General features: G+C 46.1%; 1 pseudogene; it reads left to right on the top strand.

Annotated features, from left to right (window-relative positions):
* The first annotated feature begins 10,616 nt into the window (after nucleotides 1–10,616).
* Nucleotides 10,617–15,461, top strand: LOC130140852 (serpin-ZX-like; annotated as a pseudogene).
* The last annotated feature ends 793 nt before the right edge of the window (nucleotides 15,462–16,254 follow it).

The following is a 16,254-nucleotide window of genomic DNA, read 5'->3' as shown; positions in this document are numbered from 1 at the left end:
AGACTTGGACTTCAGTTTTGCGACTTATATATAATTTTTCCTAATAAAAAGTATCTTGAATATTGTTTATAGTTCTTAATCAATACAATTTTATTTCGATCCCTAAGAATCGGTGCATATAAAGACGTTGGAACTTTGCGTGTTCAAAATTAGATATCCCAAATCAGCTTGAACACACATATTGCCGCAGGACCTTGGATTCTCACTTTCTCTTTGCACAACTGTACAAATAATCAGCTTGAACACATATATAGCCGCAAGACCGAAAGATTGCGAGATCTTCTATTCTAGCTCAATAGGTCCAATCCCAGGAACCGTTGAGAGTGCCCGGTTTACTGTCATGATTGATTGTTGTGGTAATGCAAGATCGCGGTAGTAGCTCAGAAGACATGCGATAGAAAGTTTTCAGTGTTCTCGAATTACTATTGCTCGTGAGGGCACTGTATCACTGGTTGTACTACCGTAGTTTTTCAAACTTGTATAAAAAGCACAAAGTTTTTCATGGTCATCCTAGATTATGCAACTACTTTGCAAATTTGTCATGCGAATTATATTATTTAACCTGTTTTATCACGTGGCACTTGTTTGTGTTAATCATATTTTAGAGTTCTTAAGTTGCGTTGCGGAGACAAAGTCAAAAACCGCTTCATGTCGTCCCATGCATCAGCTTCTCTTAAGTCTTTCCCACCATATGAATGAGAGGGAGAGTTACCTTCAACTGCTGATACAGACAAAACAACAATCTCCACTGTCTCTCACTTAGGTTTAAGAAGCCTGATACCTTCTGTAACAGCCCGAATTTCGATGTAATTCCGGGATCAATAAAACTGATATTAATTCGCATTTCATTTTAATAAGTCTCGCCCAGAGCTGATCACTCTCGGGATACTAACCAATAGGGTATGGCTAATTAAGAAGCAGTACGTGGACCGGGGACCCTATCGTGAAACGGACACCGATCACGAGAGACGCTGAGGGAATATTTTGGGCCAACATGGGCCGATCGTGGGAAAGGGTAATGGATTGGGTTTGGCCAAGGCCTACGATGTACAATAGGGACGCAGGTGATTCTGCAAGACCGAAAGTACACGTGGCCAACCAGTCTTGAACTTGAACCGAACGATCGTGACCTCTAGCACTAGTGATAATTTCTCATTCTCTCAATGATCGAGACCATTACGATACGGATAGCCCTAGGTCGATACGCATAATCCCTAAACAGCCGCCCGTTAGTGAGAGACCCTGAAATTGAAAGTTTAGCGAGTTTTGTTCAAGGAATTGGGGCCGGATTTCGATGTCGATTTTCGAAGGCTTAAGAGACTATTTTTGGGAATCTGACGTCATATCACGCTGGCCACACACGTTTGGAGTTAGTACGAGTAAAAATTGGAATTTCGGTCCGGGGGTGAAAAATTACGATTTTGCCCATCGGGACGCCAGCGTTGCTTTTCGAGGCCAAATGAGGTTATTTTTTGAGGCCGACGCCATTTTTAGGTGGCCACGCATACCAGGAGTCGTTATGGCCAAAAATTGGAATTTCGACAAAAATTGGAAAAATAATATTATTTTATTCCCTAAACTTTGACGTGGATTTTCGAGGGCTTGCGCGATGAATTTTGCGATTCCGACATCGTATTATGTTGGCCACACTCATGGAGGGTTGGTACGGGTGAAAAATGGAACTTTGCCCCGGGACCGGAAAAATGACGGTTTTACCCCTGGGCTATTTTTGGGTCCGAATTTTTGGAAAATTATTTGAGATAATTAAAAGTATTATCAGCTGCATTATTGGGGCTAAAGACCTTTTTGCCCTCAATTATTTAGATAGGATCAACGAGGACCGTTGGATTAAGGGCAAAATGGGAAATCGCGTAGGATCGCGACAAGTGTCGCCCCTAGCCCTCATGTTTGACCAGCTTGGACCGACCCCCTCTCTCTCCTCTCCCCCTTATTCGGCCAGAGCAGAACCCCACCGAGCAGCCTCCCCTTTTCCACCATTTTCTCTCTCTTTCTTCCTCTTTTTCTCCCTTTCCCGTCCGGCAAATAGGGCCGCTGGAGCTTCGCCGGAGCTCGGATCGCCGTTCCGTCGCCACCCAGCCGTCCAGCCACGCTGTACGACGCCGACCGTACCTATCCGTACAGTGTCCGTACGGGTCGGTACTGTAGCGTCCGTACGGTCGCCGTTCGTACGACCGTCGCGCCGCCCACCGCCACCTCGCCGGCCACCGTCCTCCGCCTGTCCGTATGGTCCGTACAAGTCCGTACATCGCCCCCCGTCCGTACACCGCCGGCCGCTGTCCGTACCGTTCGCCGGGAACGTCGCCGCCGGTTTCACTGTTCATCATTGATCGGCTGCCGTTCCTCGTCGCTGTGGTCCAGAAATTAAGTGAGTAAAATTCCTAAACCCGGATTAGGACTGATGGTGCATTTTTTTGGACTGGTTTAGGAATACTAGTACATGCTGAGAGGAATTAGTGTACCGATTAGTAGGAATTATTATCGGGAAAAATGTAGTGGATCAATGAGAAATTTTTGGGGAGAGTAATTGGATTGATTAGCCAATTTAGGAGCCCATTGGTGGAATTGCCGGGTATGTCCGGGTTGATTGATTGTATGTAATTCGTGCTTAATTGTGATTGATTGAGTACTGCTATGTCGCATGTGGTGTGGCTGATTTTTGTGGAGTGCGAATGGCCACTGTTTGGCTTGCAATTAATTATTGAACTGTGAATCGCACATCGGACCACATGGTATTAATTGGGCCAATTGAGCACGTGTTGTGATATTGAGTGTTTGAATTTCATTGGTGCTCATGGTGCATTGCATTGCATAACATGGACACGCATTATGTATGCCTAGTGTGATGCATGTGGGGAAATTGTGCGAGAATGCGTGCCTACCATCAGTGTGTGATCACCTAAAATACCCTGAAGCGTCATACGCTGGGTTTGGATAGTAATGAGTTGCGTGATCACCTAAAGACCTTCGGGTCGTGACCTTCGGATCGATACCGTCCTCATGCACTTTGAAGCAGGACGATGCCCGGTACATCCGGAAGACGACCATCCTCATGCACTTTGAAGCGGTGCTGGTTCGTAAGGAGATCAATGTTGCGCCTCATGCACTTTGAAGCGTGCTAGAGACACCGGGCCGGATCGGTTGCCGAGCCTCATGCACTTTGAAGCAGGCTAGATGCACCGGGCCGTGAATGTTGTTGACTCGAGTCACCGTAATAAATAATAAATTGGGCGATTGCCAGTGTGGGCCAGTGGGCCGGGAAATGCACGTGACCTGTCGACGACATTTGCATGCATGAACATGCATGGACTGGCATACAAGTTGTGAGACTCGGTGTATGAGCATGTGATTGGCGTACGTGTGATAATGTGTGTCACGTACGTGCCGTGATTATTATATATTGAACTGCCTAACCTGCAGGGTCAGAGAATTATTTGATTGTTGTTGCATTATGGTTTCAAATATTTATTTTCGGTCAGGAGATTGCATGCTAGCCTAGCCTAGCTTTAGGGGTTGAACTCATTGAGATTCATCTCACGGTTGTGTAAACCGAAACTTTTCAGATCCCCAGCCGTAAGGATGCCGAACCAGCCGCTTTTTGGAATACCTGTACAGATACACCAGTATACCAGTACCTACCCCGCAGGAAATGGGGAATCATACGTAAGATACCGGTCCGTGGTGTTTATAAACGTGGGAGAGTACTTTCACTTGACCCAGAAGTACGTGGCATGGTGCTTACGAGATGCAGACGAAAACCTAGGGCAACCCCTTAGGACTTTTCATGTGCCGGTCGACCAAGATGGATTGATGATTCCACGAATGGCTGATGGTGAGATAGTCAATCCTCAAGATGTGTATGACGTAGACGGCGTGGATGAGCCCATGCATGGGGAGCCTCAAGTAATCGCCGAAGATCCTGATCAGCTCGAAGACGAGGAAGAGGAACTCGAAGACATGGACATAGATGATGAGGAAGAAATTGGAGAGGTCGCCGAGGTAGGGTTCGATGTGGAGATAGGAGCTGAGGAAGATGATGAGTTAGGTCTTTATCTGGACCCAGAGTTGGAGCTGGATTCGGAGGACGAGAGGATCGCAGCCAAGGATGTCACGCCTCGAACCCCAACGAGCTCGCGACATCCCCTGCTCCGGTCGAAATGATGCGACGTCCTAGGAACGTCGCCGACCCAACCCAAACATCAGAACCACATGCGGAAGCGAATAACAAAACCCCGGACAAATAATGACGACAACGGGGTAGAACAACAGAACAATCCAGCAACTACATATTCATGCAACACCAAATATACAAACATCATATTACGACATAAATACGTACTAACATCCTCGGTCACCGTTTAAACAAAAGTTCAGGGGGTTTGGTTATCTTAACTTCACTATCGGATAACCCAAGTTATACAACCCCTAAAACACCCTAGGGAAAAACCTAAGGGTCGCCCTCTTCCATTCTGCTTCTGAATTTCTGGCTTGAATCTTTGGAACTCACCTGCAGCTCCACTGGGCACCAATAGCAGCTCCCTGGACTTCCAAAAAGAAAAGGCGCACTTCCCGGGTTTAGGGCCGGGGGTCTGAAAGTGGCGGTTATACAATCATGAGACGAATCTCAATAAGTGTACAACCCCAAACCCCACGTAGGCACTCACGTACCGCCAGACGAAAACACACATAACACACAACGATCGGCCAAACTAACAATCACATGCGACCTACCTGGAATCCATCACGCACGTTCTTGCACGTTAGACAATAACACAGCCAACACATCACAGCAAGGAATCACAGAAGCGCGCGTGCCTTAATTATAAGACAGAAACCACTTGGGCACGTCCCATACCGTGCCTAGCAGTTTCTACCCCATAATTAAGTATCACATCATGCGATACAAACACACTCGCACGCTACTCACACCATGCGTCACTTTCCACAATCCTCTCGCTTGTCTTGCCAAATCCCACTCATTCTCAACTTTTCCACCACTACCGCGCCCGCGTAAAACGCATTAGGCCAACGGTCTTCTGACCTCGTCAGGCATCGTCACCCCGTCGGGCCGGGCATCGTCACCTCGTCAGGGACGGCATCGTCCCGCGTAAACGTACACGCCTCAGGACGGAATCCTACACACACTTTCCTTCTACCGCGCCCGCGTAAAACGCATCTGGCCAACGGTCTTCTGACCACGTCAGGCATCGACACCTCGTCTGGCCGGGCATCGTCACCTCGTCAGGGACGGCATCGTCCCGCGTAACGTACACGCCTCAGGACGGACCTTTCCAACCAAACCACATTTCCATATCCTCGTTCCACTCAAACCACACTTACGCACGACCAGTACTCGCACGGCCAAACACAATTCCACATTGCATGCACATTTCACAATTCACATACACTTTGCAAATATACATTCTCACCACGAAAGCACACCACACAATCATACACATATAACACGCGATCCCGAAGCACTATCACACATTCTTGGCACGCGAACATATTGCGCAATCGCACTGCCACACCATCACACCTCATGGCCACACACGTGACATATACGACCACACGTACACAACCCGAAACACAATCCCAAATCAGCCAACTACCACAAATCGCACAATCACGCACAAATTTCCATTCAAGGCACAATCCCAATAATTAATCGCACAAATTAATTCCGATCAAACCTCAACATCACAGCCCTAATCCAAGCTCCCTAAACCTCAAAATTCTTCGCCTAATCAGTCCGCAACCACCAAATAATCAGCCACTCAAATCAGTCCCGAACAGCCCCTAAAATAGTCACAAAATCGCCTAAATCGGGTCCTAAACGAGTCTAGAAATACCCGAGCTCCTAGGTAGTTTTTGGGGAAGACACTTACCTAAAAAGGCGAGACAGAACGGGGCTGGAACGGGCCGGGACAGCAGCAGCAGCGGGAGCGGCGTCGCCGGCGACGTACGGACGGCGAGAACAGCGACCCCCGTACGGACGCGGTGAACAGTACCACCCCCCCGTACGGACACTGTACGGACAGGCTGGGACGGGGTGCCGGCGAGGTGCCGGCGACGGCTGCGGCGCCGTACGGACGGGACCGTACGGACTGCTACAGTACCGTCCGTACGGACACTGTACGGGGACGAGTACGGTCGGCGTCATACAGCGTGGCCGGACGTCTGGGTGGCGACGGAACAGTGATCGAAGCTCCGACGCGGCGGCAGCGAGGCTCCGACGCGGCGGCAGTGAGAAAACGGGAGAGAAAAAGAGAGAAAAATAAAGGGAAAGGGAGAGAGAAAGGGTCGGAGAGGGCAAGGTTGAGGCTGAGGGGGCTGAGGTGGTCCACGGCGGGGCACGGTGGCCGGCGGTGTGCTCCGGCGAAGCCAAACCGAGAGGAAAATGAGAGAAAATGGAGGAGGAAGAGCTGGTCTGTGATGGTTCTGCCGAGAGTGAGGGTGAGGAGAGAGAAACTGATCTGGTCTTGGTCAAAAATAGCAGTCCAAAGCGCCACGTGTCGCCGATCCGGGCCGTTTGACCAAAATACCCCTAATCTAACGGTTCTAATTAAATCTTATCCAAAAAGTGAGGGGTAAAAGGGTCAATTGTCCAATAATTGAGCTGATATTTTCAGACCTGAATATCCCAAAATTATCCCAAAATTCGGAACTGAAACGGGTCCAGGGGCAAAATCGTCATTTTTCCGATCCCGGGGTGAAATTCCAATTTTCGCACATACGCGTTCCATATGTGCGTGGCCAACATAATATGGCATCGGAATTGTGAAAATAGCTTCTTAAGCCCTTCAAAATCGATTGCAAAGTCCTGAAAATAAAATAATATTATTTTTTCAATTTTTGTCGAAATTCTAATTTTTGACCAAAACCACTCTAAATGTGCGTGGCCACCCCAAAATGACCTTGGCCGCGAAAAATAACCTCAAACGGCCTTCGAATCCAGCCTCGGTGCCCATAGGGGCAAAACCGTAATTTTTTCGGCCCCGGACCGAAATCCATTTTTTTTTGCAGAAATGGGTGGCCCCAAGGTTGGCCAAGCCAAAAACGTCATCGGCCGCTCAAAATTGTCACTTTCAAAATTCTCGATTCCCGGGCCCGAATTTCAAGAAATGACTAAAATCGAACAATCGTGACTTTAGCTTATCTCTGGCTAATGGGTGGCTCATTGGGATTACGCGCTCTCGACCCGTGACTGACACTAAGTCAAATCACGTTTAAGTTTACTCTATCTGGGACGACTTCGGTTGTCATATAATTGCGAGGGCCTGTCGCTAGTTCCCTTCGGACACGATCAATCAAGTCGACCGGTCTCGGTTGGCTCAAAACATTCCCTCGTCAATCCATATGGTCGAAGATCGAACCCAGGTCGAGTTCTTTGGTCATTCGAACTCAATCCCGTAACGGCCCTACCCCTAAGGTTAGCATCCCGAGAATGCGCATTTCCGGGTGAGATCTCACTATAAGTGCATTGGTCAAAATATTCATTCCTTAAATCCTGGGAAAGGATCGAAAATTCAGACTGTTACAAAGGATGAGCAAGCACAGGCCATGGATTCGGAGGAGTCTTCAGAGGAACCATCGGGCGATTCATCGGAGTCCTCAGACCCTGACTAGGAGCCCTAGAGCAGGCCGGTACCCTGTGAAGTAAAAACTGTCTCTTTTTGAATGGCGATCCTACCCTAGTTAGCCTAACCACTAGTGCCACTTACCCTTTTTGTTATAGTGACAGTTGACTGTTGTATGTTTTTGGAGTTGTTTAAAAAGGATAGTGTAAAAAGGGTTTTTACTATAAGAGTACAAGTGTATATTCTTGTTTGATGGCTGTTCTACCTTGGTCTCACGTGTGTTGTTTTGTACGGGTGTATATATATATATATATATATATATATATATATATATATATATATATATTTTATATTTATATACGTTGTTTCCGCATGTGCCTTATCTCTGATTGGGTGTTGGGTTGGCGACGCATCCTGGGAGCGTTGCTTCAGAAACGACCAGAGGTAGGATGCTCGCACCTCGTGGGGTACGGGGCGTGACACCTTCACCTGGTGAGATCATCAAGAGAGAGCTCAAGTCCGAGCCCGTCAACATATTCAGTTGGACCCACCTTCACTCAAAAGTTTAAGCCAATGAGTTATGAGCCAACTAGGATATATTATGTGACATCCTGAAAATTGGTCCATTTGAAATTTATAAAATATTGAGTTTTATGAATGTACTCGTAGTTAGTTCTCACCCGGAACTAATCATTTCTGGGATACTAACCATTAGAGAAATGCTAATTAGGGATTTAAATTTGTACGACTAAAAGAAAATTCGATCGTGAATTTACTTTCGACCATGAAATCGTTGGGGTGATATTTTGAGCTACTGTTGGCCAATCCAAGGATAGCCAGGGGTCAGTTCGCCACTGTCATAGTAGTGGATCGCGGATGATTCCGCCGGATCGCGAGATAACTTGGCGACTGATCCTGAACCTATACCAAACGATCGTAGCCCTCGGATCTAGCAATTGATCCTCGCGATTAAATGACAACCAAAGTCGTCACCAACCGAATGAACTTGCACGTGACCTGAATTATTGTCAGTCACGGGTCGAATATGCGAATTTCCCCAACAAGCCGCCAGTTAGTTTGAGAAACGCTCGAGTTGCGTTTAATAAAATTTGATTATTTAATTGAGCCCAAATCGGACATCGGAAAAATTTGGAAGTCGCAACGGGACGCTAGGACGACGTTGCGGATGGAACATGAAATTTTGGATTGTCTCGATTCCTCCAGAAAAATTCGATTTCGATGAGAAATGAGGAAAGTGACCATTTTACCCCTAAGAGTTTGTAAAGGGCATGTTTTATGGAAGAAGGGCATTTTGGTCATTTTGCCCTAACTTTTTGGAATGGACAATTTTGCCCTTGGAATTTTATGAAATTCCCAAATTGCCCTTGGATATTTTGGGCAAGATTCGATCCCGGCCGTCGGTTTCAAGATAAGATCAAATTTGGACCGTCGATTTGGTTTATGAGACAAGGGCAAGATGGTCATTTGCCATTTTGGGTCAAATTTCACTATTTAAGTCTAAACCCAATTCTCTCTCTCCTCACTCTCTCTCCCTCAACCTCACGGCTACCTCTCTCTCCTCCTCCTCCCTCGCCGATCGCCCCCCCTTGCCCGTACACCGACGTCGCCACTCACCGCCCGCCGTACCGCGCCGCCTCGTCGTCGCCATACCGCGCCGCCTCGTCGTCGCCATACCGCGCCACCGCCACCCCCACGCCGCCGTTCCCCTCCCTCTCTCCCTCCCGCTTGAGTGGCCGAGAGCCACGGTCAAGGAAGCCCGCCGCCGCCCGCCGTCGCCGTCCACACTGCCAAGCCACGCCGCCGCTCGCCGTCGTCCCCGCCGTATGCCGCCGCTTTCCGTTCTAGCCGCGTTAGTCTAGAACTCTGTAAGTCGCGCTCTAAACCCAATTTAGGACGTCGGGTATCGACGGATAATTTTTGGTTGAAATCGGGTTTATGTGGGTGTGAAATTGTATAATTTAGGAGCAGAATAGATTAGCGGCCCTAGGATTGAATTCGGAAAATTTTAATGGAAATTTTGAGGTCAATAGGTGGCTGTGATTGGCCGTTCGGTGGGCTGTGATGTGCCGATCGGGGTGTAAATTGGATATTGAGAACCAGCAATTAGTTGTGGGAAAGTGTCGTGAAGGGCCGGAATTGAATTGCAGCCGTTTGGTTGGAGAAAAATTGCAAATTGTGTGTTTAATGTGTGTTTGAACTATGACTGAGTTGTGGTGATAAAATTGAGTGCATGGTTGTGTAATTAAATGATTGAAATATGCCTATCGGGTGCACGCTTGGGCGACTGAATTAATTGTTAAATTGGCCATGTCAAATGCTTAGTAAGCATGAATTGTGTGTGAATTGATGCGTGCACGGGCCACGTGTGATTGGTCAATTGCGTGTGGCAAATGATTGTTGAGTATGTGCATGAGTAAGAGAGTGAATGTGGTGTGGCATGTGCGATTGTGGAAATTATGCTGTCCTGAGGCGTGTACTTCAACGCGAGACGATGCCCGGTATTACCGGAAGACTGCCAGCCTAAGGCGTGTACTTCAATGTGGGTTGTGCAGTAGGTGGTAGATGTTGAGCCTGAGGCGTGTACTGCAACGCGGGCAAGAAACATGGCTTGAGGCGTGTACGTTAACGCGGGCCTTGGAGTGTTGTGATAAGTTGGTTGCAGTGGACCTGAGGCGTGTACTGTAACGCGGGTCACTGGCGAGTGATGTGGAAAAAACATGATGAGAACGGAACGAATGCATGAAATGAGATTTGTACATGCATGTGGTTGTCTATGATGTGATTGCGACTAACGTGCAGGTAGCACGTATGATAGGCCATGGTAAGAATCATTAATGTGCCTGCTATGCGATGATTTAGTGTGTGTGTGTGTGTGATTGTGTTTTGTAATTGTCCGGAGGTACGTGATAGCTTAGGTGAGGTTTAGGGGTGTACTTACTGAGGTGTAGTCTCATGGTTGTTTCAACCAACATTATTTTCAGAACCCCGACCTGAGCCATGAGTCCTCCGCCATCGCCACCTGAGCGTTTTGGGGTACCAGTGCACACCGAGTATGAGGTTGCAGAGTTTCCTATGGGCGATAACATGACCTGGATTAAGCACACTACTATGGTCTTTGTAGAAGTAGGACTACCTTTATGGGAGACCCATGTATACACTGCCTGGTTCTTCCGGGACGGAGTCGATGAGTTCGGGCTCGTCAGGGGTTTTGATGTTCCTTTTGATTTGGTTGGGGATTGGGACCCGTCTGCTATACCCCCTATAGACGGAGAATTGACTAGTGCGGAAACTAGTTTAGCGCAATCTGGATTGCATCCAGCACCTATAGCACAGGAATCTTTAGGGGCTGAGCACGAACCCGAGCCCGAAGGATCTCAAGCAGAAGACGACCCGATGGACATAGATTTAGAGCCAATTCCCGAGGAGGAACCAGAGGAGGTAGAGCCCGAGGCAGAACCCGAGAACGAGCCTGCCGAGTCTGCAGAGCCTGGGGAGGAACCGGAGTATATACTCCCGTATGAGCAGTTTATGGATCCCAATTTCATGCCTGAGGACTATTTCTTTGAGGGACCGGCTGAGGAGGATCAGGACGAAGTTCCAGCTGAGTCGGGTGACATTAATCACCCAATTGAGATTGAGGCCGAGCAGGATTCTTTGGAGGAGCAAACCCTTTAGGGGAGTTTGGATTCGGATGACGAGGAGTCGGACTCAGAGTGGACGCCGAGAAAGGGGCGTAGGGACTAGTATAGGGGTTGAGAATAGGTTTTTGGAAGAGCACCATTTTTGAGGTTAGAATACCAGGTCATCGAACCCTTTTTGTTGTCGGTGGATTATAGCACGGTGTGCATATGTAAATGTAGGTGGTAAATTGTGAATATTTTATAAGTTTGATAATGGAAATAAATATTTATATTCTCCCTGACTTTCCCCAGTTTCAAATGGTCTGGGTTGATTGTGGTATCCGCTGTTGATTTAAATTTCTGATGATTATAAGTGAGGTCGGCGATACCCTGGGATGTCGCATAAATCGACCAGTAGAGGGTGTCGTGCTCTCGATGGGGTTCGGGGCGTGACATATTAACTGCTCAACACCACATTAATTATCCAATGTGGGACTTTTCTAACACAACTCACACGTGCATCCTAACAGAGAAGCTGAGAAGAGGCAATGACATGCTTGCTCCCGAGCTCGCTCACATGAGGAAGCTGTACAATGACATCATCTACTTTGTACAGAATCATGTGAAGCCCGTCGCTACGAGTAATTCCGTCATTTCGACCTAGGTTTTCAGGAACTTTCTCGTGATGAATGTCTTAAGAACCACGTTGCTCAAGTCGGTAATAATGTTACAGACTCTCCAACCAGCACTTCACTGAGCTCCGTCATGATTCTCGATGGGGAAGATGCGACTAATTACGAGAGAAGCAAGATGCGTGAAGCTATTTGGAGTGCCTCTCCGTCGAAGAAGCGGTGGCATCCCGATAAGTACACTCCGTCAAAGATCTCGGAGACTAACAATAATAAGGCCCGTTTGGTGTTGGAAAATGATGAGCTAAGGTTAAATCTCATGCCTCTTTCCACATTCGCAAGCTATTAGTATTATGTTATCCCCCTGTAGCGAGTATACTACTCAATGACTGCGGCTATGGGTGTTAATGCATTTGCGATTTGTACATAACATTATTGCTGGTATCATGTTGTTCTATTAGTTGAAATAAACTTATTATGATTCATCTAAGTTTGTTAGGTAACTCATTTATGACCCATTGAATACTCATTAGGTAATCCATTTATCACCCATTTATTGTCATGAGTTCTAGACCCATTTTACATCTCTAACTCTCTCTCACGCTCCACAACCAGTGCTCTCAGTAATTCGTGTTTCTTCTCACATTCACACCAGCAGCCAGAAAATAGACCTGAGAGAATCGATCACCAACCAGACCGACGTTGCCCTCACCCTCTCCAAGCAGCTCCTCTTGACCTAGGTCGAGGACTCCAACCTTGTCTTCTCTCCCCTCTCCATCCATGTCGTGCTTGGCCTGATCGCCGCTGGCTCCGTAGGGCCCACCCAGGACCAGCTCCTCTCTTTCCTCAAGGCCAAATCCACCGACCACCTCCACTCCTTAGCTTCTCAGCTCCTCACCATCATGCTCGCCAACGATAGCGCCGCCGGTGGGCCCAAGCTGTCCTTCGCAAACGGCATTTGGATCGATAAGTCGTTGGCTCTCAGGCCTTCTTTCCAACATGTGGTGGATGCGTCTTATAAGGTGGCCACTAATCTTGTTGATTTCAAAACCGAGGTTAGTTCTTGCTCTTTTTTCCGTGTTTTTTTTTGGGTTGAATACATGTGCGGTTTTCTTGGTTTCTTTGGTCGGATGGTTATGAGAGGTTGAGTGTCTGTGCTTAGGAATTTAACTAGGTGGTGTTCTACCTGTTTGCTGTTTCATGGGTTTAACACTCTTCCGTGGATTGAAATGTAAGAGTTTGTTTTATTTGTAAAAACGCTTCGAAAATCATTTCCTCTTCTAATTTTTCTTTTGGTTCGGGATTTGAAATCCTGCTTGTAATTGGTTGACTCGTTCAACCAAACCTCCCGGAATGGAACATCTGGTTTGGTTAAGGCAATAGCTCTTTCTTGTTGGCTTGCTTTTCTTCTAGGTGTGAAGTTTACTACAAACAAGCCCAGACAATATGTAAATCCTCTAAATTGAGCTCATTGTAACCTTGGGTTGGAGGCCTACATGATGAACATAAAAGGGTAAATTTGATGAATGGTCACAAAATCTGGTAAGCTTCAATGAAAAAAGGTCAATCTAGATGCGTTGGTCAATTGATTCTCCCAAACAATCATATAAAATTTACTTAACTAGGGCTTAGGTGACGTTGTTTGAAGCTATCAAGTTAAGAGGGACCTCGATCGTGCCCTGTAGATGCATTTACGAGAATTTCCTATTCTCTGTCATATTCTAAGCATGTTGAAGCCGTAAACTTTATGCTCCCGGAATGCAATTCGCTAGTGCAACAAGTTTTACCCTCCTAACAGAGGCAAATATTGATATTGCACCGGGCTCCTGTGCACTTCTTACCATAGCCATAGATCATATAAATACAGAGAAATAGAAATGACCATATAAGGAAAAAAAAAATTAAGCATAGCTATTACAGAATACGCTGCCCTCTAGCTGTACGAACCCCAATCATAGGTTACACTGTTATTTCTAATTGGGTATTTGCAGACTTGTCATGATCAAGCAATTTCCGGGTGGCTGTAGAATGGAGTGAGATGTGTCATTGTAGATGTTTATGGAAAATATAATTGTAGATTAGTTCTGCAGCTTGTGCTTGGATTCCACGCTGTGCTTAACTTAAGGATCTTGGAGAACTTACTTATCATGCAATCACCATGTTAAAGAACATCTTTTGTAGTCAAATACTTCAAGTAGTGCAATATCGACTAGTCAGACTCTCACATATGTTCCGTGAGTACTAGTATGTTGCCTTTGTTAGGAATTTCAGCAGTCCTCTGTTTGAATATCAGTCTTTCACTTTGTTGGTGCATGGAGTTATAGAAACATAGGGTGACCGTTTTTTGTAGGGACATCTTTGCTGACGGGGTTACCCTTTTTTCTTGTACCTATTGTTTTCTTGGTTCTCTAATGTTCCTTTTGTTGCCTAATTCTCTATATCAATGGTTCGTCTATACTACTTTGAGTTGTGAAATTGATGCTTTTGTTCTTTCTTAAGTCATGGTTGAGAATGTGGTTATGTGCTAATTAACTTTAGTATTGACCCGTAACTTTCATCCCTCCATAAATGGCTCGGATTCCAATTGAATTGGAGTCTTTTCTAAGTTCTTTTACATGACTTTCCTTTCTATTTGTTAAACACTAGCGTTAGCTGCTCGCTTTTTGTGTCACCTGGTATTCTATGTACTGATTAGAAGAACCCATTAGGCTGTTGAGGTGACTAGCGAGGTTAATGCATGGGCTGAGAAGGAGACCAGTGGCCTCATAAAGGAGGCTCTCCTGGCTGGCTTAGTTGACAGTTCAACTCAACTCATTTTTGCGAATACCCTTTACTTCAAAGGTGCTTGGAATGACAAGTTCGACCCTTCAAAGACAAAGGATAATGACTTTTTCCTTCTCAATGGGAATTCTGTTCAAGTTCCCTTCATGACTAGCGAGAACGAGCAGATCCTAGGGGCTTACGACGGTTTTAAAGTCTTGGCACTTCCTTATAAGCAAGGGGAGGACATGCATAAGTTTTCGATGTACTTACTTCTTCCAGATGCGAGAGACGGACTTCCAGCTCTCGTAGAAAAGTCGGTTCTGAATCTGGATTTCTGGATCGCCATCTTCCCTACAAGAAATTGGAAGTGGGGGAATTTCGAATCCTGAGATTCAAGATATCCTTTGGATTTGAAGCTTCAGAAGATCTGAAGAAGTTGGGATTGGTATTGCCGTTTTCGAGTGGAGGAGGATTGATGGAGATGGTAGACTCTCTCAATCTCTATGTCTCAGCCATATTTCACAAATCCTTCATTGAAGTTAACGAAGAAGGAACAGAAGCAGCCGCCGCTTCTGTTGTTATTATGAATGGGAGTTCGCGTTTTTCGGAGAAGATAGACTTTGTCGCCGATCACCCGTTCCTGTTCTTGGTGAGAGAGGATATGATTGGCATGATATTGTTTATGGGTCAGGTGTTCAATCCACTAGCTGACTGATTATAAGTCGAACAAGAGCGTTAGTATTCCTGACTATATTGGCAATAAAACGAGAGAATGTATGGTTTATTGCATATGTTTTGATGAATTAATTCATCAATGCACAATTAGGGAGGATGCAATATCTTATTGTATTGTATCAATTATCATCACATGTTCATGGACATGTATGTCTTCCCATCTCTTTGCCCCTTCTATTTTTTTTTTTCATAATAAAAGTATAGGGAATAGTTCTTTGATAATTCAAGTTTTTCTTTTGATCCGGAAGTATCTGTGCCTATAAACACATTTGAGATTTGCGCGATCAAAATCGAATACTTCCCAAATCAGCATTGAGTACATGTACTTACCGCGTCTTGGATTCTCACTTCGCCTGTCGCAGCTGCGTGAATGAAGAGACCTTATTTGTCCGTATACTTTGTGTGGCTTGACTTTGTTGATGTCTCTATCAAAAGAAAGGAACACAACACAAATGCTCTCTCAAGCCGAGCCCGAGGGACTCGCGAGCCGCTTGACTCACTTTTCGCCCCTATCCCTTGCTTTTCTTTTTTGAGCGGGCAGGGGAAAGGGTGTTTTTATGGGGAGGGGGGGTTTGTTTTTTAGGATGAAGGCCTGAATCCTCAAAGATGTATTACTTGTTTTGTCATAGAAGTATTTCAGTCATTATCTGTTTTGGTGAAGCCCTTGTGCTCACACTTGATATCCTGTTCTCCCGTGGCACTTATATTATTTCCCTTAGTTGTGATATTAATTTATTTGGTTCAAATTGCTCCCCCTCTTCGCCTGCAGGGATATTTGACGCTATCGGATAGTGGATGGGCTGAGAAGCAAATATACCAAGCTGCTCTCAATGGTAATCGCATGCAGAAAGACGATTAAGTTACGCCATTGTCAATTAGTTTATTATA

This window comes from Syzygium oleosum, unplaced genomic scaffold (genome assembly GCF_021117445.2).
Source record: "Syzygium oleosum isolate NSW1041296 unplaced genomic scaffold, Sole_v2.1 Sole_v2.22, whole genome shotgun sequence".
Classification (NCBI taxonomy): domain Eukaryota; kingdom Viridiplantae; phylum Streptophyta; class Magnoliopsida; order Myrtales; family Myrtaceae; genus Syzygium; species Syzygium oleosum.
Note: the sequence above shows the minus strand (reverse complement) of the source record. Positions and strands in the feature narration are given on the sequence as shown.